This window comes from Grammomys surdaster, unplaced genomic scaffold (genome assembly GCF_004785775.1).
Source record: "Grammomys surdaster isolate TR1022 unplaced genomic scaffold, NIH_TR_1.0 273, whole genome shotgun sequence".
Classification (NCBI taxonomy): domain Eukaryota; kingdom Metazoa; phylum Chordata; class Mammalia; order Rodentia; family Muridae; genus Grammomys; species Grammomys surdaster.
The window spans coordinates 965,636-989,678 of NW_021604714.1; the positions used below are offsets into that span (position 1 = coordinate 965,636).

Below are 24,043 nucleotides of genomic sequence, written 5' to 3' on the forward strand. Positions count from 1 at the left end.
GTGCAGAGTGGGAGGAGGCTGCAGAAGTGGGAGGAGGCTGCAGAAGTGGGAGGAGGCTGCAGAGTGGGAGGAGGGTGCAGAAGTGGGAGGAGGGTGCAGAGTAGGAGGAGGCTGCAGAGTGGGAGGAGGCTGCAGAAGTGAGTCGGGATAAGAGCCCGGGATGCTCGTTCCAGGGATCTGGGTTCAAGTCCCAGAATCCACTAGGGAGCTCACAACCATCTTAACTCTAGCTCGCAGGGATGCAGTGCCCTCTTCTGGCTCCATGGATACCAGGCACATACATGGTGCACAGATACATGCAAACAGTATCTATATGCATAGAATTATAATGTAAAAAGAAATTGTAGGGAAATAGTAAAACCAAAATTCCAGTATGTCTTCACCCTGGGAAACTCCTCTTGCAACTTTTAACAATATCTTTATTTCAAATAACATGCATGCATACATATGTGCTCATGAATACTTAACATGTATGCACATGTGCTCATACATATGTGTGTGGCTTAATTTTTTTGTCTTCTTCAAGCTCTTTATTTTGCTGTCTTAGTCCTTAAATCTAAAGATCTATCCATTAAAAAAAAAAAATCAGCAGATTGGATCAGTAGTATGATCCAGGGGTTAATTACAGAACCAGAGAAATGGTTTTGTGGGTTGTTTGTTTGTTTTTTTTCCCTTTTTTTGGTTGCTTGGTTGGTTTTTGTTTTATTGTTGTCTGATACAGAGTTTCACTATGTAGTCCTGGCTCTCCTGGAACTCACTCTACATACTAAGCTGGCCTCAAACTCACAGAGACCAACCAGCCTCTGGTTCCCAGTGCTGGGATTAAAGGCATGCACCACCATGCCTGGCTCTGGAGCCAAGGATTTTAGAACATAGCTGGATTTGATGGTACACACCTATAATCCCAGCATTTGGGAGGTAGAGGAAGGAGGAGAAGGAGCTCAAGGCCATCCTCAGCTATGGAGTGAATTCGAGGCTAGCCTGGGCTACATGAGAGCCCATCTCAAAAAAAAAGTATGATAATTTAATTTTCCCTAGCAGTTTTTATCTTTTGGTTGTGTTGAAGAAGGGGACATCTCAGGGTAGCAGAGTCCAAGCTAATGTAACTTCTGGGCTCAGAGCATCCTCCTGCTGTGACCGTCCAATGACGTAGAACTACAAGCGTGTGCTACCATGTCTGGCTGTGGACTGTTCTTAGCACTACTAAGATTAATCACTGAGTACCAACAAGCATTGAAGGCTTGTCTTGCTCTAATTTATGGATAACTTTGCAGTCAAAGTCAGTGGTACGAGCATGGTACCTTTACAGTATTTGGCTGTTTCCAGGATTTTTCTGCCATCTGATATCCTTAATGCTACATTCTAAATTCATTTCAAACTGGCCACAAGAAGAAAAAAAATCGAACTCATAAATAAACCATGAAGATTTGATCTCCCTCCTGGGAAACGTCTCTTGACTGTCATTCAAAGACATAGCAGCCCCTTTTCAGTAGAACACAAGTCCTTCACAGCCTTGGAGCCCGGTGCCAGAGTTCCAAAAGGTCACAGGTCATTCATTTGGAAGGCACAGTGCAGGGCTAGTTAGATTTTTAACATGCTAGAGTTGAGACACAGCACAGAGAATGGAGAACAGTTTGAGGAGAGAAGCCTCACGATCCACAGTTCACTGCTCAGCCACACAGACCCTAGCTGGCGCAGTCTGTGGCCACAGACCTGTAGCACTGCCCAGCACATCAACAACCATGGGGCGGGGCGTAAGCTTCGGGAGGAAGGTGCTAGCCGCCATTCCTTGAGCCCTCGCCTTGAGTCAGTTCTAGTTGTGCCCAGCTCTTTGTTTCCTTTGGTCTTCACAGTGCTGTGAGGTTGGCATTGTAATCTCACATTTAAAATGTGGAAACTGGGGCTGGAGAGATGGCTCAGTGGTTAAGAGCACTGTCTGCTCTTCCAGAGGTCCTGAGTTCAATCCCCAGCAACCACATGGTGGCTCACAACCATCTGTAATGGGATCTGATGCACCCTTCTGGTGTGTCTGAAGACAGCAACAGTGTACTCACATATATATATGTGTGTGTGTGTGTGTGTGTGTGTGTGTGTGTGTGTGTGTGTGTGTATGCATATATGTATATATGGAAACTGAGTCAGGAAGAGGTTAAATAAGTTGATTCACACATACGGAGGGTGGGCCAGAGATTGTTTCCTGGCAGTCCAGCTCCTCCACCTTGAAGTAGTGCAGGATCTGTACTCAGTGTTGACGATACAAAAATAAACAGAACACTGCTCTAAGCTTCTCAAGGTAAGATGAGTGAACCAGAATGTCATTTTGTTTATTTTGAGGCAAGGTAGGTCCCACCACGCAGCCCCACTTAGTCTAAATCTGGTCATTTATCCTCGGCCTCCCACGTGCTGACATTATCTATCGGCATGCACCACCGTGCTCAACCCCAGACAGTTTCTCATGGCGTCTCGTGGAGTCTCTAGTGGAAGCGAGGAGTCAGTCTGTGAGGTAAGAGGACAGAAGTCTGATCAGGGGCATTTTCTGTGTCACCCTTAACTCTGAAGTACACTCTGTCTGCAGAACAGGCTGGCTTGCCTTCATCTGCTATTTACCCTGGCATGGAACCGTGAAAAGAGTTGGGGGAAGGGTAACCCTGGGACTGCAGTCAGGGAAGAGCGAGGGGGAGAATGGCCAACCTCATCAAGTCTGTCCCAGACTACCCTTGAATGGATGACTCTCCTGTCCCTTCAAGGCTGATTCTGCAGAAATACAAGAGGGGTTTGCAGACAGACAGAGACAGACTGACAGAAAGACAAAGAAAATTAGAGGGCAATATTAATGAAGAGAAACCTGTAGATTTCCCTAAGACCCAGCTGGGCCTAGAGATAAAGTTTGGCTGCCTCTGATCAGCCCTCACGTGAGGAAGCTCGCTAGGCATGGTGGCACAGGCCTGAGGTGCAAGCAATCAGGAGGCTGGGGGTGGGGGAACACTAGTTTGAGGCCAGCATGAGCTGTGCATCCTTTCTCAAGTAAAACAGAAGAACGAAGCATGAGGAAGCTTAAACAAAATGTTTAAGGTATGTGAGTTGCCTTCCCCCTCCCCCGCCATAGCAGTGCTTAGCTGCAGGCGCCTTTCAGAGTCTTACTAGTCTTTAGATCTCAAAAGGAAATGCTTAGAAGAAAAAAAGCAAGCTTTAACCTCTAGCCTGTCGGCAGCCTCTGGAGTCTAGACTGTGTCTTAGGAGCCAGACCCAGCTTTGCAGTAACCAATGAATAAGTAATGCCTTATGGCCCGCCTGTTGACCTGATGCTCTGAGCAGATGCCTCCTGAGAGGATCATGTCATCTTCAGCTAACAGCATAGAAACGGATGTACCTCAAGCCCCTCCCGTTTCTTATTCTCCCATGAATGTCTTCGCTCCGTCCACACCCACACTCTCCTGTTTGCTTTCTGTCAGCCTACCCTTCAAGGCATGAGTGCCTTATTTTATTAAAGCTTAGGCTAATGGAATATAAACTGCTTCAGTTGTTTCTCAGAGAGGGGGAAAGATTTGAGAAAATAGAAGAAAGAAAAATACATCATGGGAAATGGAGCGGCTTCGAAGATGGGAGGAAGAGATGGCACATCTTAGCGAATAGAGCAGAGACAGCGGCTAACCATGAAGGGCCGTGTGCTGCGCGGAGCTGTGGGCACCTCCTGACCGCTGTGTGGGTCAGAAAGCTCACAACAGTCCAAAGGGAAGTAGTGTGAAGGGATCTGGATCTCTAGAGAGATCGATCTACCCGTACTGTGTAGATTAGCAAAGGAGAGAGAGCCTACTAAATGGCTATAATGTTTATCCACGTAGAAATTAATAGGGTAGTCTTAGGAAAGAGGAGAAGGAACGGGATTCGTTGAGAAGTCCTAAATAAAAGGTGTTTCTGGATTTGGATCCAGGAAAGGAGAGGTTCAGGTGATGCCATGCAGTGCCACAGAGAAAAGAGGACAGCTGGCTTCTTAGACAAGTGCTACGCTCGGTTTTGGACAACCCATGGTAGCCTCTCGAGGGCTGAGACTACGGGGATGTGCCAGAGTGCATGGCTCTTGTCTGCTGGGCTTTGGCATTCAGATAGTGAGAGCAACCATAGAGATACGGTTGGAGGCTTAGCTACAGGACCACCAGTGTGTGGCAGCTGTGGGCATAGGAAGCCCACACAAGGATGCTGAATGAACCTGAAGAACAAGAAGAAAGCCAGGGACAGAAATTCTTCTGTGCAGAATGGAGAAGGGAAAGCAGAGAAGTGTGGGTCTCCGTGTGAGCACCCTCGTGTCCCCTGGGAGATCCAGTGCAAGAGGCAGCTATGGAGAGGCAACATGGGGAGTGTGCTCAGCTTCAGTGTCACGTGCTTAGAGCAGCCTTCCTTGGCCTCTCTGTTCATCCATCCATTTATCCACCCATGGGGGGGGGGGGGCATGTTATCTAAGTTCACACATGTACGCTTTGCATGATAGCCCCACTCACCTCCGTCCTTCCCCACCATCCCTAACCACAAATCTTTGTTGAACATTCATATTTCTTCACTCTGTTTTATGACCCACCAGGATTAACCAGGGGCCATCTATGTGACCGTGGGTTTGGCACATTCCACTGGACCCTGGTAAGCTCAGCTCAGGGTACACAACTGAAAACTGCAATTTTTCTCCTCTCCCAGGGTAGCCAGGAGCTCGGATGTAAAGGGTGACGCCCATGAGTATTTGTGAGGGTTGTTTTGCTTTATCTTACATTATATATCGGTGTTTTACTTGCATACATGTCCATGCATTATACATGTGCCTAGTGCCTTCAGGGCCCAGAAGAAGATATCAGATGCCCTGAAGCTGGAGTTACAGACATTGGCAAGCTATCCTATGGGTGCTGGGAATTGAACCCAGGTCTCTGGGAAGAACAACTAGTGCTCTTAACCACTTAGCCAACTCTAACCCCAGCATTTGTGGGTTTTGAGACAAGGTGTCACTGGGTAGCCCAAGCTCTTCTTAAACTTGTGGTTGTGCTCATGCACAGGTATCCCTGGAACCTATGACAGGCACACACCATATGTTTATTGTCTCCCCCAATCCCTGTCCACAGATTCATCAGGCAGCGACTATCTGACTTGTTCACCTTTTTATCCCCTAGACCATGTTTAGCATAGAGTAGGCACAAGATAAGTGTTTAAATATATTAGAATAATCCATTAGAATAACTGGTATGCAATAGTGATTTTTGTGGTTTTTGATGGGTTTAAATTTTAGCTTTACCTCTTAGAACCTTGGAAACTGTGCGAGCTAGTTTTATGTCAACTTGGCACAGGCTAAACTAATTTGGGGAGAGGAAACCCTAATTGAGAAAATGCCCCCATCAGATTGACCTGTGATGCATTTTCTGGATTAGTGACTTGGGGTGGTGATGGGGGTTCAGCTCACTGTAGTCCTGGGTGCTATAAGAAAGCAGACTGAGCAAGCTAGTAAGCAGCACTCCTCCATGCCCTCCTCCTCAGACCAGGTTTCTGCCCTGTTTGAGTTCCTGCCCTGACTTCCCCAATTGTGGATTGTGATATCAAACTGTAAAGTAAAATAAACCCTTTCCTCCCCAAGTTGCTTTTAGTTGTGGTGTTTTCTCACGGCACTGGAAACCCTGACTAAGACAAGAGCCTTAATTTGTTGCACAGAATGGAAGTAACACTGGCCTTTCAGGCAGGTGTGGAAGCCCCAACATGGTCTCCAGCCTCCATTCCACATTCTCCGATGTCCGCCTGTTCATCCTCTCGTGGTCATTTTCATGTCAGTCAAGAGCTGATTTCTCTCTGCTCCACAGAGTGCCCTGCCGTAGCCTGCTAGTGTGTCCTACATGTCTTCCGTTACTAAAAGTAGAAATAAGGGAAGAGCTGGTGGTCTGGACTTTCCTGTCTGTTCCTAGTCATTGGAGCTTTGCAGCTTTTAAATTTTAGAAGATGATCAGAAAATTGCCCACTTTGCAGCCATTATGTTGATATCATTTTTTAATGTCCTAGATGATTTCTAAGATTTTCCTTAACTCCAGAATTCTATAGTTCTGGGTAGAAGTGGATGCTTTGACATGGGATACAGAGTCAGAATCTTGAGCCTCTTCTTTCCTTCTCTTGACTTCTCCAATTGATGACAGTTCTTAGTTCCTTGTCACATTTACAGAGATGCCAGAAATAAACCTCAACATAATACGTTGTCAGTGATTTTCAGTATATTCAACTAAAAGAGTAAATGAGGTGTGTGGGATTCATTGCTCTGGAGGGTACCAATCAGTGAGCTAGAGTGTTCTCAGATTTCCATGCAGGTACACTGTGATGCGTGCCATCAGAGATTCAGGAGCAGTGTGTGCCCTGTACTCCAGCTACTCAGGAGGCTGAGTCCAAAGTTTGTGAGCCCAGGAGTTCAAGGCAGCCTGAGCAACACAGTGAGACCCTATCTCTTAAAAAAAAAAAAGAAAAATAGGGGCTAGAAAGATAGCTCACTGAATAAGAGCTCTGGCTGCTCTTTCAGAGGACCCAGGTTCAATTCCCAGCTCCCACATGGTGGCTCACAAGCATCTGTAACTCCAGCCTCAGAGGTTCTGACACACTTTCTGCCTCCATGGGTAGGCACATGACGCACAGACATACATGAAGACAACACACCCATGTATTTAAATAAATTTTTTAAGATAAAATAAGTGCAGTGGAAAGTGATGTAGTTTCCAGATTACGATGGCCACTTCCTCTTTACTGGGCATCGTATAGAATTATTGACACAAAATTGCTGTCATCATTGCTTAGAATATTAATATATCCTCTTCTACCTTCAGTACAGAAATTGAAATTGGTTTAGTGGATTTCCTGTGCGGTAAACATTGGCAGCGACAGGATTGAGAATATAGCTCAGTGGTAGAGCACTTGACTAGTACGTATGAGACATTGAATTGAATTCCTGGTACCACCCTGGCAGTGGAGGATGGGGAGGGCAAAGACCTATTTTTTGAAGTGTCCTGCTGGTATAGTAGAATCACCTTAACCTGTAGGGAGGAGGCTATGATGTCTGTGGTCCAATTCGCCTTCTGATTCTCATACTCAAAATACTGGTTATAGTGAATTAGCTAATATAGGGCGGGTGAGATAGATCTGTCAGGAAAGGGCTTGCTTCATAACTCTGAGGACCTAAGTTTGATGCCCCAACCCCGACCCCTCCAACCCAAGTAAAGAAGTCAGGCATGGTAAGCACATGCTTGTAACCAGAAGAGGGAGCCAGGCAGACCCTTGGACACTCCCCAGCCAGCCTAGTCTGTTGGCAAGCTCCAGGCCAATAAGAGGCTATGCTTCAAAAAGCAAGGTAGATGGTACCTCCTAAGTAAAGTCACCCAAGGTTGTCCTGTGGCCTCCATACATGAAAAAGTGAATATATTCATTTACTTTAACACCTGTTCTTGTCCAAGGTAACGTCAGTGCTGCTGGGACACCAGCCCTGCCTCTGGTGTCCTCACGAGCAGGCAGCCCTGCATAGACTCATTTCCCACACAGGAAACGAAATGGTGTCTAACACCGTACCTCCGAAGTCAAAACACTGAGGCTGCATATTAGCTAACCATTATTGTATGAGAAATTACCCTAATTAATCCGCAGTCAGTGACTTGCCGCATATATCAGCTAGAAAATTAATGAGCTCTGTTGAGTTCATTGGGCTGGAAGATAAGAATCGATTGTTCTCCCTGCCTGAAACAGCAACCATATCACAGAATCTCCAAGGGATGGGATCCAGAGGCAGCCTACCTGAGGCTTGACTGAGCCCCAGGCTCCTCTTGCAAGCTCACTCACAGATGTAGGCAGAAGGCTGTGGTTCCCTCTCTGTGGACCTCTTTGTAGATTCTCAGGATGTGCCAACGGCCTCTCACAGGGCTTAAACTGACCCTGGTCCGTCGCAGGAGAGGACTACCCAAGCTCATGAGTATTAGAAGCGGAATGTTGAAGGTCTTTATATCTTTTACCACCTTCCCAGGGTACAAGGTTGGCCTTAGGAAGGCTGAGCCAAGACCAGACAGTTTAGCAGCGCGCTGCTTCCAGTACTGCTGTCCTATGCACTCGGCCCGACCCCTGCTCTTCCCAGGAGTTTCTTCCTTCCTGGTGATTTTATCTTAGATGCTCAGGATCTCCGAGTCCTCCCCCATGTCTCATTCACTGTGAATGTAGTGAGTAGAGGTGAGTCCCTTCACTCCTAGAGGACAGATGCTGCTCTGTAGGAGTTAAGCACCGTGCATTGTTCCTTCCCTCCGAGTTGTGAAAAGCCCAGCCATGCGAGCATGTGGTCCAGACTGCCCATGTGCTTATACTTCAGGCCCGGCCCTGTCCTTCAAGAACAAGGTCTCCCTCCGCAGCTCTTGCATCCATTAAGATTGGTGCCTGTAAGTCTCCCTATTGAGTCTCCCCACTGCTCCTGGGAATAGAGACTTGTAGAGACTAAGACCCTGTTGTACTATACACTGTGGTTTGTAGTTCAGGCATTGGAAACAAATGTCATTTCACAATTGTCTTAGTTAGGGTTTTACTGCTGTGAACAGACACTATGACCAAGGCAACTCTTACAAAAAACAACATTTAATTAGGGCTGGCTTACAGGTTCAGAGGTTCAGTCCATTATCATCAAGGTGGGAGCATGGCAGCAAACAGGCAAGCATGGGGCAGGAGGAACTGAGAGTTCTACATCTTCATCTGAAGGCTGCTAGCAGAATACTGACTTCCAGGCAGCTGGGATTGAGGGTCTTAAAGCCCACACCTACTCCAACATGGCCACTCCTAATTGAGCCACCCTGCAGGCCAAGCATATACAAGCCATCATAACAATCAAAGCAATAGTATGCAGAAATTTTCATACTTGTAATTTGTTCTGTCAATTTGAAGAATATATCAAGATTACTTTACAACTGTAGGGATTTTATAGTTTTTTTTCCTGTAGTATTTTATAGCCGGTTTGGGAAATTCCTACCTTGACACCTTGATAATGCATTTAAAGCCCAGTAGATTCCTTTTTAACTCCATGTTTGAGGAATTATACTCTGATAATGTGTGGAATATGATGCAAAAACTTACAAAAAGCATTACCAAAAATCAAAAACCAATATAGTGTATCATTTAGTGACAGCCTGGATGTCTCAATTATTTCTTTGGCCTAGTGAACCCAGTTTTTAAGTTAGAAGTTAGTTATTGGGTTATACTCTTATATAATTTCTAGTTAGTCATCTAATGAAGGCCTTTAGGTATCTGGGATACCAACCTAACAAGTTGGAACCAAACGTCCGTCAGGAATTCCTGTTGGCATACACCAACATAGATTTTGTCATGATATACCTAACATCCAGGCTAGATTTTAAAATTTGAGTCTGGAATAATTCTGCAGCTTTTCTTGTCAGCTACTGATCTCTTCCTCTGCTTACTTCAAAGATCACACGAGTGGCTTCTATCTTTCTTTTCTCTACCAAGAAAGGTAGCGGAACCTCTCCAAGATTATCTTCAAGTTTGTCGGAGCGGCTCTGGCGTATACATGGATCTGATTCGCCTGTGTAGCTCACTTCTAACAAACGGCTTTAGAGTCCTGACAGTTAGGATGCCTGAGGGAGCCATCTCTTTGATTTTCCTCCTCCTCTGTGTAACCACAGGTGTGACGTGAGAGTGGTTTTACGTTCAGGTTCTGCCAGGGAAATAATAAACTGTGGAATTGCTTGATGAGGTGAGTGTGTGCATCCATTTATCTGAGTATGCAGTCGTTAACTGGTCCAAGCCAACCAGATTTTACATACGCACTGTCAGCTGGGCTCAGCATAATAAACCTAAGTTCAGTCTGGAATAATGGGACATAGCCTTCGAGTCCTTGCTAAACCATCCAAAAAGCTCACCTTCCAACCCTGGCTTGTGGTCCCCAGGCCCATCTGTTACTGGAGTCAGGGCCACAGCTGAAAGCAGAGTGCAAGTTATGTGGCTACTGCTGAGCTGTAATAAGTGTGTGCTCAACCCTGGGTACCAATAACTTTAAACACTTGAACTGCCTGTCTCCATGTGCCATCATTAGCTGGTAAATACATGACAGAAACCAAGCAGCTTGTCCTCCCGTTGCCACGGTGACTTGATTTTAGTGTATTTAATCTGCAGGTCCTGGTGGAATGTACTCATTAGCATCCTTTCTGCCTCCAAACTAAAAACCAGTGCCAGTCTCCTCAGGTAGCACAGGCCACTGAGGTGACAAGGCCCATTACTGCCTCCCAGCTGTGTGACAGCTAGAGCGGAAAGGCAGGAGTTAGGATTGGTGAAGACAGGAATGACTGACTGTGGTCTCCGTCCTGCGTGTCTCAGCTAACTCTTCAGACCAGATACCTGGAGAGAGCCAGAGGGCAAAGAGCCCCAGGAGATGGTGGGGCTCACCACTGCCCTAGTTACCATGCACTGGTCATTCATATTGACATAGCAGCAGTCTTATAAGACCCCAAGAAGACACTGAAAGACCGTAAGTCAGAGGAAGTGTTATTCCATACATAAGAGCATTCTTCTAGAACCAGCAAAAGGAAAATATTTGAGGGAAAAAAATACAGAATTACCTGATGTCCCTTTAGTAAAGGCTTAGAATTAACAGTAAGAATATGAAGCAGCCATAGTTTTTCAGGCTGTCAGAGTCACACTCTGAGAAATGCTAGTGAAACAGAAAGGAATCGGTACCTTCAGTCCACCCGTCCCTACAGTCGTAGTCAGGAACATACGGTCAGGAGTGCACCTCCAGCTCCGTCTGGTCTCAGCTTCGCCTCTTCCACGTGGTCCACCTCAGCTGCCTTGTCTCCCCATAGCCACTCTTGCCCTCCATTGCCCTCAAACCCTGAATCCATGCCTGGAGGCGCCGTGTAACTTAACCTCTGCCTCCTCCTGATTCACCTGGTACCCATCAGTCTTCCACCTAAAGGCCTTCTGCTATTGGTTGCCTGGACTTCCCTTCCCCCTTCCTCTGTCCCACCTTCTTCTTTCCCCCTTTACCTTATTCTCCTGTCAGCTGAAGTCCAACTTCACTTCCTCATAGAGGCCTGTCTGCTTCACTGCTCTCCCACCCCAAGAAGGGTCACATGTTTGTTCCACATTTCCAAATCATGATGTTCATGTCCCTCATGTTACTCTGCTATAGAACCATGTAACTGTTAAAAGCCTGTCTACAAACACGTAGGAAGCTTCGAGAGCGTCTTAGACTTGCCGTTGTTGCCCAGGTGCCTGGCACAGCTGACATGTATGGTATGTGTATGCTCTGGGAAGAGTGCTAAGCATCTCATCAGTGTGGACCAGAGCCTGATGCAGGACGGACACACCTGCAGGCACACTCCCCTTCTAGCATCTTCTCTGCTCTCCCTCAGCTGTCCACAAAGATTTGTCTACAGTGTGGGCCTGTGGAAGCCCTGCCTCCCCTTGCCTTCATTACGAGGAACCCCAGTTGGGACGACCATACTTTCTCCACATTGGGAAGAGGGACAACTGGCCCTTCTGGCAGTCGTGCTACAGCAATAAAAGCCGTAGCTCCAGGCTAGCTCCCTGCTGTCCGGTCTTCTGTGCTGACCCAAGAATCACATGGGGAAGAGGCTGACAGAAAACCAGACAGCTGGCCTAGTAAAATGGGGAGCCCAGTTTCTCTTTCCCCCACTGACAGCCCTTTCCCATCGCAGGGCCACCTTCATCTCCTGCCAGCTTGTTTTGTTTTTTAATCGCGTTTACCCCAAAAAGGAAGCTTTTTAAAAGCAACTAGAAAAACTAAAAATATCACCTCAAAGCATGGAAGGCTTTGTGGGAATCGGGCCTGGGATCACAAACCTCTGTGGACCATACGCAAACTTCAAAGACTTTTTAAGTGCCCAACAGGCAAAAATAATAGTTAAGGGAATCTTCATTAGCCGGTGACTTGTCACATGACCTACCTTCTCAGCTCTTCCTTGGGCTCGTGAAGAGCTTGTCTGGCCAATCAGTGGACAGCTGAACTAGAGTGAACTAGAGGACTAACAGACAGACAAACATCCTACGCATTCTTTTTTATTTTTATTTTTTTTAAAGATTTATTTGTTTTATGTAAATGAGTACACTGTAGCTGTCTTTAGACACACCAGAAGAGGGCATCAGATCTCATTACAGATGGTTGTGAGCCACCATGTGGTTGCTGGGAATTGAACGCAGAACCTCTGGAAGAGCACTCAGTGCTCTTAACCGCTGAGCCATCTCTCCAGCCCGTATTTTTATTTTTTTCTGGCTCTTTTCACAACTGTCATCATAAAGGAGTCCATGGCACCTGAGGATGTGGCTCAGTGGGTAGAGCACATGTCTGACAATGCAGGAAGCCTTGGTTCCAGCAGCCCAGCAGCATGTGAACTGAAGGTCAGGCAGAAGTGCTTTAGAGATATCCCTGGGCTACAGAAGACCCTGTCTCAAGAAGGGGGGTGGGGGGATAAAAAGACGAGATTATCTTCCTGTTCTCAGAGAAATTCCGTTGCTCTCCTCTTCCTCCTCCTCCTTTTCCCTTCCTTCCTTTTCCCTTTTTCCTTCCTTCTTTCTTCTAGGGGTATATCATGAGATAGGGTCTCAGTACACAACCCAAGCTGTTCAACTAAGGATCCTCCTGCCTCAGCTTCTTTTATACTGGGATTTCAGGCCTGCGGGACCACACCTTTCTTCCTGAGGCCAGTGATAGTGATGATGTTCTGGCCTCTAGATGCTGTGCTTTTCACCTGCTACGCTGGCTGTGTCTTCTCCCTTCATAGACGAAAGCTCCAGTGAGCGCGTGTTTCTGAGACGCATGCTCCCAATCTTCCTCGCGTTTCCCAGTTGGTTCCTCAGCCAGCTCAGTCTCAGTTCTAGCTTCTGTGTACTGTGCTTTCCTTTCTAGCTGTCCATTCCTGTTCTAAAACGTTGACACTTTCCAACAGGACATTGACTATACAGAAAATATTAACTTTTTCCATAATAGCTAAGGAGAATGAGCTCACAGCCTATGTGATGGCTTTCTGGATGGCCAGAATTAAGAATGATAGGATTAGCCTAGTGTGGTGGCATACTGCCTCTGATCCCAGCACTGAGGAGGAAAGGACAGGCAGATCTCTGTGAATCTGAGGCCAGCCTGATCTACACAGTGAGTTCCAAGACAGCCAGGTCCACATAGTGAAAACCTGTTGTGGGCTGGAGGGGAGAATGGTAGGATTAGGCCAATCAGTCAGGTCTGTGAGCATGGCTCAGTGGTAGAACATGTAACTGTGCACAGGGTCCTGGGTACCATTGTTACTGCCACCAAAACAAGAAACAAAGATCAAGTCAATTAAAGAAGGGATCAGGTGGGAGCTGGGGGAGTTGGAGCAATGGCTCATGGGTAAGATTGCTTGCTTGTTGCTGTTGTCTCAGAATACCCAAGTTCAATGCCCACCACCTTCCTTGGGCAGCTTGAGCTACCTGTAACTCCAGCTACAAGGAGATACGTCTCCTTTGGCCTTCGTGGGCACTGCACTCACATGTACACACCCACACATGGACACATACACATAATTCAAACTAAATGGGTCTGTAAAAATGGGGGAGGGACATCATCCATTCCAAAAAATGACATCAACAAGAGATTTGTGCTCTGAAACCCAAAGAACAAATTATGTTACAAATTTCACTAGTGTTTTCCAAGTAAGGTACTGTTTTAGGGTAGGAAGAAATGTCAGACTACACGAATTAATATTTAGCGCCTGTCTTATGTATAAAATCAGACTGCCTGAACCGGTCAACAGTTCTAGTGTAGCAGACCTCGGCCTCTCCCAGCTGTCCTTTTGTGGAACCTAAGGGGCTATCATTCCAGATGCCTTGAATACCACAGTTTCTCTGTCTCCTCAATTGATCTTGTTCAAGTCTTGGTTCTGTGAAATTGTCCCTGTAGAAAGCTTCAGCTGAGCTGTTTTCCATAAGGTCGCCGCCTCCTGGTGCAGACAAGCAGCCTTGATTCCCCAAGAAGAGGTCCCACACTCCTTTCCCCTTTATCTGTTAGGAGCACAGAGACTTGTATCATCTCACAGCTTTGTTATGTCTTGGTAAATCGTCGCCGTTTTTGTCGTGGCTGTCATCAAGCCTGTGATGTACATCAGGTAAAATCATTCAGAATACCCCAAGATTGTGTAAGCCGTGTGTGTCAGTAAGTGTGCAGAAGCGGGGCCTCTGTAAGTGAAGGCCCTAGCTGCGCTGCCTCTGTCAAAGAGTACCATGAAGCACGAATGAGTGAGCAGATAGGGAGAATGTATCATCATTGCCTGCAACCCATTAATTCGGGCCCCACTTGGAGTAAATGCAGGGCTTACAGTTTATCCTTACAGCCTCAGTTTCCACACCAAAGCCTAGTTTTTACAAAATGAGTTTACAATTCAGCCTTTAATCCCAAGCATAGTTCATGCTGTCTTCTACATGCAAGGAATCCCTGTGGGCATGGGAAAGAGGGAACCGTTATTTTCCTTTCTCAATCAGCTTTTCTATGTTGCCTTTTTAAATTTACCCTTTGGTAATTGCACACATGCATGTAAGGTGTTTACATCATAGTCACCCACAGCCTTTTCCTCCTCCTAGCCCCTCTGGACCCCTTCCTTCCAGCACACCCCTCTTATGTTTCTGCCTTCTATTTCTTGGCTACCCACTGAGCTTGACTAGGGTAGCCCATGTGGGCATGTGTATGGGTAGTTTACTGAAGCATGGGCAACTTACCAGTGACTGCTGATGACAAGTACCCGTCCTCTGTCAGAAGCTCCTCAGCCAAGGGTGGGGCTCTTGAGTCCCTTTTCCGTTATGTGTCATAGAAGGTGGCATATTTCTCTCTAATTGTCGATGAAGGGAGCCTGGAGGAATGGCTCAGTAGTTAAGAACGCATGCTGCTCTAAAGGACCTACCTGAGTTCAGTTCACAGCACCCACATCAGGTGGCTCACACCACCTGTAACTCTAGCTCCAGGGGGGGATCAGGTGCCCTCGTCTGACCTCTGTGTGCACGTAAGATCTTGTTTTTAAATTTAGCTGAAGGTAACAGAAGCAATTCTGATCGCAGACCCCTTGCTAATATTGGTATGCATGGCAGCTAATGTTGACTGAGCTTTTTGTGTGTGCCAGGCTGGTTACTACCACGCGTCAGCAAAAACACAAAGCACAGACATCGGAAGGAGGCACTGTCATCTTATCACAGAGAAAGAAAAGAAAATGCTGTTGAGCTTGCCATGACACAAGTACTTTCACCGTGTCAGTAAAGATCAAGCTCTTCTAGGCTTAGACTTCTGATACATGGCGTTCTTATGCAGACACAAAAGGGAAATGTAAATAAACGAGCTAATAAATGGGTCTGAACTTCCCCTCCATTGGAGAGCCGGCACCTCTGGCTGTTTTGTTCTGAATTGGACCATCTGCCTTCCCACATCTGTTGTCCTTTAAGCTATCACAGCATTGATGATACAACACTTTAAAAAGAAAGTTCCACAGTTTTTTGGAATTTTCTCATAAGGTATTGGCACCCATTCTGCAAATTTTGATTTGTTTCTGCAGGAAGAGACAGCAACAGTAGAGTTGCTCTCTGGTCAGTAACGATCTTAGGCAGTCTACTGATTTCCGAGATACTAGAACGAAGGGCTGGCCAATGGCCCCACAGTTAAGAGCTTTAACTTCCCAGCTCCCAAGTCAGGCAGCTCACAACCACCGGGATCAACAGCTCTGAGGGATCTAATGCCCCCTGCTGGGCTGTGGAAGCACTCACATTTCCAACATAGTTTGATGGTGGTGACAGTGGTGACAGTGCTGAAGATGTGGCGTGTTACCACTGTCGTTGGCAGCATGAACCTGGGAAAGTAGGGCCTAAAACTGAGGTGAGCTAAGGACTCGTGCAATAGCCAACTTTATTCAGAGCATCAGACAACTTTTATTCTGAGTGTTAAGAATCCTGTGAATAAAGTGCAGTCACAAGGACAAGCCTCCTGTGGTTTTCCACAGAGGCACATGACTACACTTAGGAGGAGCATGAAAGCACATGCCAAAAGCAGTTATGTGTTTAAAGGAAACCAGGGTCACAAGACTGTTGTTTTCTTGGAGTTTTCTAAACAGTACTCAGGATTCTCATTCAGGTCCATTCTTGGACTATGTCCTGACAGCAGCTCAGCAGTTAAGTGTGTCCTGCAGAGACCCAAGTTCAGGTTCCAGCACCTGTATCAGGTGACTTACAGCCACCTATAACTCCAGCTCCAGGGAATCAAGTGCCTTCTCCTGGACGCACATGCGCGTGTGCACAAGTGCGCGCGACAAACACGCACACCTCAAAACAATAATTCATAAAATGTAAAAGACTATCTCAAGGGGGCTGTAAACACAGTCAGTGATAAAGTGCTTGCCTCATGAGCCATAAGGCCCTGGGTTCAGTTCCCAGAAATATAAAACAAAAGGATTCAGACAATCCTGGGCTATCTAGTGAGATCCAATCTCAAAAAGTTAATTAAGTAAGTTAAAGTAAATTGAAATCTGCGAAAAGTTCAATGGAGATAGTTTTACATGTATTATCTAACTTAACTTTGGCAGTAATCCCAAGAGAAAGATACTGTCATTTTACCCACATTATAAATGAAGTAACCAAGGCTTGAAAGGGTTAAACAGCTTGCCTAGAGGTACACAGTTGGTATTTTTCCAAGGGAGGGAAAAAAATAGAGTCCCTCTGACTGCCAAGACTATTTTCTTGCTACCATGTTATATTGGATTCACTTCTATAACAGACAAGCAATTTGAAGTGGATGCAAGAAGGGATAGCCTAAAGAAGGGATAGCCAGGCAGCCAAAAGAGAATACGGGGCTGCATAAAAGTTCTCCAGGGGGTACCAGTGTCAAAGGCTATAGGAAAGGACTCCCAGGAATCTAGAGCCTGAGACTCAGATTTCTAACTTAGAGGTCAGGGTCTTTCTGTGTTTTGATCAAACCATTCTTACTTCCCTAATGGAGGACAGTGCTATGCTAATGATTTAGCATCTCTCCTCTCATGGATTCTATAAAACTTGATGACATGGTAGTTTTCTAATAGTAAGTGACAGAAAGCACAGAACTTTGCTGATGGATTCTTTTGGTTCTCACTTTAATGAATAAATGTACCTGCCAGTCTTGCCTAATTTATCACTGCAGCCTGCTTTCAGATCTCAGTATAAATTGTTTTGGCTTGCATAGAGCTGCCATTCCGCCCACGAGCTCCTGGGAGCTTGTCGCTGTACTTGGCTATTTGTATTGTTTCTTCTGATCTTTGCCGTACGTGAGGTGACCCAGTGAAAGTGCCCTTCCTGGCCAGCAGAGCTCACTCCTAGGCATCTCCTCGAAGCTTTAGTGGCTACTTCAACATTCTCCCCTGACCCTTAGGAATAAATACCAGTTCTAAAGAAGCTGTATCATCTGCCCTCAGGCCTACTACAGTGTCTACTGCGAAGTGTGTCTTAGGTGCCCGTTCGATGACACATTGGAAGGTAAATTGTGTAAATGACCCAGAGACTCATTCAACCAAACTTATTTATTTTTATTTTATTTTTTTATTTTTTTATTTATTTATTTTGGTTTTTCGAGACAGGGTTTCTCTGTGTAGCCCTGGCTATCCTGGAACTCACTCTGTAGACCAGGCTGGCCTCGAACTCAGAAATCTGCCTGCCTCTGCCTCCCAAGTGCTGGGATTAAAGGCGTGCGCCACCACCGCCCAGCAACCAAAATTATTTAATAAGCACGTACTATGTGACCCAGCACTGTGTGTAACCGACCAAATAATAGAAATCACAGTTTTCCTTCAAGAAGTACATGATACTCGGCTGGGAGATGGCTTAGATAAAGTGCTTGCTACGAAAGCACACAGACAGCTCAGGTCCCTGGAGCCCACATACAGCCAGCATAGCATGCCGATACAACCCCAACACTCTTAAGGGGGACGGAAGGTCGAATCCGGGTAGTGAGTCAAGAGAACCCCCAGGAGCTGTAGGGCCAGCTAGCCTGGCATATGCAGCAGAGAACAAGAGACCCTGTGGAAAACAAGACAGGACCACCACCCAAGGTTATCCTCTGACCCCACCCCTCATACACGCGTGCACGTGCGCATGCACACACACATATAAACGTGCACACACACCACACAAACATAAAAGGATTTTTTAAGCAACGTATAATGAGAGATACAGGCACCATGAACAAATAAAGCCTAACACAGTGCAGAATATACTCTTCTGTTATATCATCGAGGCATGTCCAACATCTTGACATTGACACAACATTGTTTTGGTTTTGTTTTTTGTTTTTTCTGGTAGTGTTAGGCTGATAATCATTCAGATGTTGGCAGGTCAGAACACTAAGTGTAGACATACCCTCTCTCCTCTCTGCCACCTGCTGACGCACAGTGACATAGCAGCCACACCTGCAATGCCTCTAGAGGCAGTTGTGACACATTGTTATCTACAGAATTTATGCTCAGGAACCACACAAGCAAGTTAGGAAAAACATACAAAAATACCTCCTGTTCTCAGTAAGCTGACAGTTTTGCGTTGGGTTGCATTCCTAACTACCCCAGGTCGCTAGTAACCTGCCTGTAGGCTACAGTTCAGGCACACCCAGTAATAGGCCTTACCTGTTGTAAGAGCTCAGAAAAGTCTGGAAAGCTGATTGTGTTTGGAGTCATTAGTAGAGTCGTAAGGGTCAGGGAAGGACAGGGTTTATACAAGTAGATGAAGCAGGGGCGACCCCATACAGGAAAAATGACAACAAGAAAAATTATCCAAGTCCTTAGCATAAAACAAGCCTTCCTCCAGAGTCACCAGTTACTCCAAGTCCTGTCACAACTGATGAACGCCTCCTCTGGAACAGAGTCTAGAGGTGATTGGGTTCTCCTGGCTGCAGCCGGCTTTTACGTTTCTATTTCATTGTTTCGAGACATCGGCAGGCATGTGAGCAGCACAGCTGAGAGTTTGCTACATTGTCAGTGAGGTGGGCTAGTCCACGCCATGGGGGAGCCACTGAGAAGGACTACATTCCCACAGGATGGCTTCTGTATTCTGACTCACACAGGTTCTCTCCCTTTATCGGTAAGAAATCTTCGTGTCTTTCCCCAAGGTTGCTTCTTAAAGGTATTTGACTTTAGGGGCATGGAGGTGAGGCAATCATTGTATTTCTCTTCCATGTTTTCCTTTATTAGTTTTCTTTCTCACTTGTGCTAGGATAGAGTCTTACCGCATAGACTGAGCTCATCTCCGGCTCTCCGTCCTCCCCCTTGGCCTCCTGAGTGCCTGGTGAGCTCATCTCCAGCTCTCCGTCCTCCCCCTCAGCCTCCTCCTCTTGGTCAATGGGATGAAAATACAAATTATGAATCACCAAGCCCAACATAAATTCTGTGTTTTGATTACCATTATTTCTTCTTAATTATTGCACTGGGCTAGAGAGATAGTCCAGCAGTTAAGAGGACTGGCTTTCTTCCAGAGTACCCAGGTTCAATTCCCAGTACCTACACGGCAACTCACAACTGTCTATAGCTCAAGTTCCAGAGGATCTGACACCCTCTCACACACATACATGCAGACAATACACCAGTCCACATGAAATTGAAATTAAAAATTAAGCAACAACAGCAGCAAAAAGCCCACAACCATACTGGATAGAGGTGGCCCCAGCACTTGAAAGGCAGAGGCAGGTGGACCTCTGAGTTTCAGGCCAGCCTGGTCTACAAAGCTAGTTCCAGGATAGCCAGGGCTACACATAAAAACCCTATCTTAAAAAACCCAAATACAGGGCTGGAGAGATGGCTCAGTGGTTAAGAGCACTGACTGCACTTCCAGAGGTCCTGAGTTCAAATCCCAGCAACCACATGGTGGCTCACAACCATCTGTAATGAGATCTGATGCCCTCTTCTGGTGTGTCTGAAGACAGCTACAGTATATTCATATATAATAAATAAATAAATCTTTAAAAAAAAAAACCCAAATACATACATACATACGTACAGTACGTACAGACAGACAGACATAGATAGTATTGAATGCCAAGTAAAGAACAGGCAAAATCTCTAGCTCACTTATGAAACTGGTGTGTCTTCGGCTGCACTAGGATGAAGCTGCTATGTTGACCCTGCTGTATTGTCACCCTGGCTCGATCCCAAAGCTCTCTCTACAGAGCAAGCTCTCTACAGGGGAAAGCATCAGTCTCAGACACCAGTCTCGGGCAGTCTGCCTCCCTGCTACAGTTAGCCCTTGGTTCTCACCTCCTGAAATTGGAGCATTGCTGTTTCTGGATTTTCCCCCAGCAGTCTTTCTATTTCTAAAACTCTTGTGATCTCGACATGAAAAGGAAAGTGTCCTTGAACTCTGAGTAGCATTGGCCCTCTCAGATCTCATAGGAATATAGACTGCAGAGCTAGGGAACTTTCGTGATACTGGAAGCAGAAATTACCTATAACATCCACTGCTTGCTGAAAGTCTTCTTAAAGGGAAAAGCCCCAGTATTCTTCAGCAGTTTCATGAAGAAACATCAACGTCACTGATGGGTTGAAACATTGCTCAGCAGCTACTGTCATGAGTTTATTGATCAGGTTCTTGAGGAAGGAAGAGCAGCGCTGTCGTAGGACGCTGGCGTTCGGGAGTTGGTGTGTGGAGGTTACAGGTCCAGCATGGAAGCAGCCTACAGTGAAATCATGCTGAGTCCCTGAAGTCTCAGTCTCCTCTGGAGGGTGCGGCTCTTCCAGGCATCCTTTCCTCTGAGAACTTGTTTCCTAACTCCACGCTGATGCCCGTTTGAACAGAAGACAGGTTAACTGGCCAGAGCCACCCAGGACTCTTCTTCAGAAGAGGAGAGGCAACCTCATTAATTAGGCTCATAGATACTTAAAGGATAGTCAGGATTCCCAGCTGCTCAGCCACGCATGGCGGCCACACCTCTAATCTCAGGAGGCTGAGGCAGGTGAGGCTAGCCAGGTCTACAGAGTGAGTTCCAGGACAGCCCGAGATGCACAGTGAGATCCTGGGGGAAAAAAAAAAGGAGGGAGGTTGGGGGGACTCGACTGCAAAATTTTAAAAACTGTAACTGTTAATCTGCTTTTTTACATTACTATTTTTTTATTCATTTAAGAAACATCTCACTGAGCTCAGAATGACCTGTGTTGCATAGCCAAGGATTACCTTTAACACCTTACCCCCCTGTCTGTACCTCCCTGCATGCTGGGACAGTAGGTACCACATATGCTGTCATATCTGATTTATAGAGCTGAACAAGGGGGCGGGGCCGGAGGGGGAGGGGGAGGGGTGCACCGTGCGAACTCGGCACTCAGTGTTCCTAACCTCGGAGCCATCTCTCCAGCCCCCCCAGAGTCTTTTTATGTAGTCCAAGCTGCCCTGGAACTCACCATGAGCCAGAGTTAGCTGGAAAGTCGAGATCGGCTTGCCTCAGTTCCGAATGCGGCGTCAGAGCAGTAGAACATGTCTGCTCTTCGGTTCGAGGAGCTAACCACTGCCGCTAAACTCTGCCATTAAGTAGCCTTCAGTATTCAGGTGATGCTTTCCTGTTCAAAATACAGAAATCTTGAGTAGGCCTAGTAGGTAACACTTGTAATTCCTGTATTCCAGATGTGAGGTAAAAGAATTAAAAGATCAAGGCCAGGGCTGGAGAGATGGTTCAGCGGTTAAGATCTCTGACTGCTCTTCCTGAGGTCCTGAGTTCAATTCCCAGCACCCACATGGTGGCTCACAACCATCTGTAATGGGATCCGATGCCCTCTTCTGGTGTGTCTGAAGACAGCTACAGTGCACTCATATGCATAAAATAAATAAATTAATTTAAAAAAAAAGAAAAAAAAAAGGTCAAGGCCAGCCTGGTCTACAAAAGAGAAGTTTGGGCAATATAGTCAGACTTTGTCTCAAAGGAAAATATAGAAAGTACAGGTGAATATTTAATTTCTTACCTTACCAGGAAAGAGTTCTTTGGGATAACCAGATCTATTAAAAAAAAAATCTATATATCTAGCTTTAATGAAGATTTCAATACATAAAACAGACCTAAACAAAGTTAAGAGATGGTCCAACTGCGCAAAAAGATTACCATCCCTTAACAAAGGGCAAACGTGTTTATCTTATATTAATGTCGCTGTCCTTGTTTTCGTATGTATGGGTGTTTTGCCTGCATCTATGTCTGTATACCACATGGGGCTGTCAGACTGACACCCCTTTTCCTGGTCTGACTAATGACTGGGACTCGTGATTCGGTCAGCTGGTTTGGTCACAACTCCAGTTTCCTTCCTTCCGATCGTGTTAGGGTTCAGAGTCGCCACACAAACCATAGGATCACCAATCTCAGTTAAGCAAGAACAGTTTGTTTTGTTTTTTGTTTTGGTTTGGTTTGATTTGGTTTGGTTTGGTTTGGTTTTGTTTTTTTTCGAGACAGAGTTTCTCTGTGTGTAGCCCTGGCTGTCCTGGAACTCACTCTGTAGACCAGGCTAGCCTCGAACTCAAACTCAGAAATCCGCCTGCCTCTGCCTCCCAAGTACTGGGATTAAAGGCGTGCGCCACCACTGCCCGGCAAGCAAGAATAGTTTGACTGTACACCTTAATACCAGTCAGACTCGAGACACAGCTCAGAATTGTCTGAACTATGACAACAGACATCTTTTCTGTCAGCTTATAAACCAGAAACCCATAATGAGCTCAAATGCAGGAGCAGGAAGTGTTGTCCAGTGGTCAGCTCTGACTGAAGCCATTTTAGACATAACAATTCATATTGACCTTTAACTTGATGAGTCCTACGTAAAGCCTTGTGGGATTTCTTAAGATTAATAACCCTCATACAGAACATAACATGTGGTCAGCATGACCCTGCTCTGAGCCAAGTCACTTCTCTGTGGCAGTGACTGGCAGGCATGTTACAGTAACAATATGAAATAGCTGGTGGCAGGCATGGGACAAAATGACTACACTATGCTGTGGGGCGTGGGTCAGAGCACAGCAATCCACTGGGGGAGCAAATCTATGGGCTCAATGACCTTTTCTCCTCAACTTCCCGCACAGTGAGGACCATAGGAGCATACCACATCTCCCAGGCAAAACAAAAAAGCCACAAAAGACAAGGTTTGCCCTGGAACACTATGTGAACCAGGCTGGCCTCAAACTCAAAGGTCTGCCTGCCTCTGCCCCCCTCCCCCAGTACTGAGACTAACATGCCCAGCACACACCTTGAGTGCTGGAATTAAAGGTATTAAGGATATTTGCCACCTGACTTCAGCTAAATTAGTAAGTCTTTTAAAATGTAAAAAGTCTTAAGATTTGGAATTAAAAAGTATAGTTTAGGCTGGGCATGTCACACAGGGATAAAATAATTTCCCAGCATGCACAAAAAACGAGCACCACAAAAAGGCAGGCGACTAGCAGTTTAGCTAATACTCTGTAATCTCATGGTCTAAGCCAAATGGGATTATCCTGTTGGGCCTGCTGAGCACCGAGCTATGTTGCCTCCATTCCAGATTGGAGGCCTTTTTTCTCAACTTGCTAGAAGACAGGTGACTGAGGCAATAAAGATTCTTCTTGTGTTTAGAGATGCCCATCCGTCCATTACATAAACAGATTTCAACTCAAACTTTAAAATACGTCATGATTCCCAGAAGAAGAGCATTTCCATAGAGAATGGCGCCTGTAATCCTTTTTCCTTTTCATGAGCTAATAGTATGAAACTCCAGACAGAGGCCCTGCCATTCTGTCCCACTGAAAAGCACAGATGTGTTCGGCTCAGTGGCCTGAGATCATTCTGCAGTCTGGCACTGTGTGATTCAGAAGCTAGGAAAGGCCTGAGAAAGCCTGTCGTTCTGAAACACGTGTATAAGGGAGGGAGTTGTAGAAGTTGTAACTGTACGGAAGAACACAGGGGCTCTCCCCATCCTGAGTGTAGCACCCTCCAAAGCCTTTGCTGAGTGCTGACACTGAGAACACAGGGTCTCTCCCCGTCCCGAGTGTAGCACCCTCCAAAACCTTTTCTGGGTGCTGACACTGA

The 24,043-nt window shown here is 46.1% G+C and overlaps 1 protein-coding gene and 1 non-coding gene across 2 annotated transcripts in view; one reads left to right on the top strand and one right to left on the bottom strand.

Moving 5' to 3' along the window:
• Micu1 (mitochondrial calcium uptake 1) overlaps positions 1-24,043 on the top strand; it is a 156,510-nt gene that overhangs the window by 95,129 nt on the left and 37,338 nt on the right. The window lies entirely within an intron of this gene.
• LOC114628917 lies at positions 18,335-18,465 on the bottom strand. The gene has a single exon (XR_003712566.1). It is a non-coding gene; the product is annotated as a small nucleolar RNA SNORA17 (small nucleolar RNA).